General features: G+C 43.1%; 1 non-coding gene across 1 annotated transcript; it reads right to left on the bottom strand.

Moving 5' to 3' along the window:
• Positions 1 to 1,776: 1,776 nt before the first annotated feature.
• trnal-uaa (transfer RNA leucine (anticodon UAA)) lies at positions 1,777 to 1,859 on the bottom strand. The gene has a single exon. It is a non-coding gene; the product is annotated as a tRNA-Leu (tRNA).
• Between the last annotated feature and the right edge of the window lie 863 nt (positions 1,860 to 2,722).

The raw sequence follows: 2,722 nt of genomic DNA, 5'->3' as shown, positions 1-2,722 counted from the left end.
CTACTCCTAGGTTATACCACTGACCCGGCTCAAAGCCCAGCATGTAGGCCAGAGTAGGTTTAAATTGGATCTTGTATTTCTGGTTTCCCGTTATATTAATCCTTTGCGTAATCTCGCTGTATGAGAAGGAAACTTCACTACCTAATTTTTTTAACGTAGCGTTGATCTCTGTCACAATCTGTTTCAGAGATTCATAATAGCTGACTTTAATTTTCCGAGGAAAAAGGAAAAGCAGATCCACTAAAGGATCGGCCTCTCTCTTTGCCTCCACCTCCGTATCCCGCAATACAAAACTATTTTCCGGGTATGTAACATTTCGCCACGTGTAACAATACATGATTTCAGCCAGCGCTACCTCGTAAGTCCCCCGTAGCTCTATAGGTCGCGATAACATCACAGTGTAATTGGAACTCTGGTTATCGGGGAAGATGGAGAGACAAGAGTTTGACGGCAGCGTGAGGTAAAAAGAGGGGCGATCCTCCATTTTTTTTCTTCCTCTTTTAAAAAATTAAACCTGTATCAAGTCTGACCGCGGTATCCACGAATTGAACCTCGAGGGCCAACCCTGCCAATGTACTAAGATCCACTTTTTCCCCTTCTTGTCGGTCTTTGAGCCTATAACCTTCTTGACCTTGAACGCGCGTCTCGGAGATATTTTGATTTTCTGCAGCTCCGCTTCGTAGAATGTCCCCTCGAGTATTTCACCGCGCACGTCCCTCAATTTATACACCGGCGGGGATCTGGGTACACGTTCACATATGACAAAGTACTCGTCCGTAAATGTCTGCTCGTACTTTTTTTCAAATATCTGACTGTGCTTGGAGACTCTCACAGTGTCCCCTATGTTAAACTTAAAACGTGGGCGTGTGCTTTTTTTTTTCAGAGGACCGTACAGATTATCAAATACTAGATGAGCATTATCGGGCGTGACCTCGGAAGGTTTCATTTTAATAGCGCTGTGAAATGACTGATTGTACCCCTTTATTAGATCGTCCAACACGTCCACATATCGCCGAGTGTTTTTAGCCGTAAAGTACCTGTACATCCTCTCTTTTAACGTTCGATTAAATCTCTCTACGACGGAAGCTTTAAGTTCACTAGCCGTAGTGAAATGGGTGATTTTATGAGTTTTTAAAAGTTTCTGAAAAGTCCGATTTAAAAACTCCTTACCGGCATCCGTCTGTAGCTTAAGGGGGACGCCCCCCTCGGTTAAAATAGAATCAAAGGCCTCGGTTACAACTACCCCAGTCTTGTTTCTTATAGGACGCGTGTATGCTCTTTTAGAGAAGACATCAATCACCGTAAGGAGGTATTTTAACCCGTCGTTGTACTCGGCCAGGCCTTGCATGTCGCATAAATCGGCCTGCCACTGATACATGGCTCTCGGTACAAACACTCTGTTCCTGGGGAAATTCTTTTTAACCGGTTTATGTAAAGTATAACTGTCTTGCATAGACAGTCAGTCTCTGATGTCATCAGTACCCACTCTTTCTCCAGTAGCTAGCCGAACGGCTCTCTGTAGTCTGGAGACGCCCCCATATGACCCCGGCTGGCTGGGGTCATAGTACGAACGGCTCAAGACGCGAGCTGTAGTCTTGGCAACAGACATGCTTTTCACACAGACTGAGTGGGGAGAGAGCGGGGATGCGGCGTTTTATAGCTCTCTGTGGAGGGGGGCTTTTTTTTTATTGTCATTCTTGACAGACTGAGTGAACATCAATGAAATTGTGTGTGTGTGTGTTTTTCTGCATTTAACCCATATTTTACAAAAGAGTTTAGCTGGGGTGGGGATCGAACCCACGCTGACATACGTCCATTGGATCTTAAGTCCAACGCCTTAACCACTCGGCCACCCTGCTCAACATTTTTGTCTATTCTTTACAAAAGACAATGGTATTCAAGTTTTTTTTTTATTCTTTTTTTTTTTTATTGCAACGCCATACAATTAGTGAAGGATATATATATATATTTTTTTTTTTCAAAATGCAGTTATACAATTCATGAAAGATACATTTTCAAAATGCAGGCATACAATTCGTGAAAGATATACATTTTCAAAATGCAGGCATACAATTAGTTACACCTGTGACAGTTGTTGAGGTAGATTAGTGATGTCACAGGCAGTAAGGTGGATATAGTGGCTTTTTCAACGATACATGTATGCAGAGTAGAAAGCATCTGATTAACATCGAAAGGCTGCTCATCATGAAATTTAAAGGCAACTACGTCTACGATTAAAGCATAAAATACAAAAATGTGATTACAGTCAAATTCATTGTCGGGAATACAAGATAGACAGGCGCGTATGAGACTTTCAGGGGATTCCCCTTCTCCCTCTGCCATCAGCCGAGTAAGTAAATCCACCCCACGCTGATAATTTTCTCCGACTTGAGCAATCTCAATTAACACTCTATGAAAGCAGCAACAAGCATAATCATCCCTATCCCGACAATCGCTTTTTTTATCAATAGCATGCAACAACAGTGGACTAACTTTTTCTAAAAAAACATTTAACATAAACTGCCGTAAGGGTCCGCCGATACCGTTCCCCATCACAAGATGCTTTTGTTTTAGTCTAGGGCCTCCCAACGAGTCAGAAATTCTTCTTCCAGGATCTGCTTAAGTGCGGGGTTCTGACCAAACAGATCTCGTTCCAGTCGATTGATTTCCAGCATGCCGTTGCGGGCCTCACGCAGATCGTGCAGGATAGCTTCCACTGCCC

The sequence above is a fragment of the Brienomyrus brachyistius genome, chromosome 4, assembly GCF_023856365.1.
Source record: "Brienomyrus brachyistius isolate T26 chromosome 4, BBRACH_0.4, whole genome shotgun sequence".
NCBI classification, from domain to species: domain Eukaryota; kingdom Metazoa; phylum Chordata; class Actinopteri; order Osteoglossiformes; family Mormyridae; genus Brienomyrus; species Brienomyrus brachyistius.
Note: the sequence above shows the minus strand (reverse complement) of the source record. Positions and strands in the feature narration are given on the sequence as shown.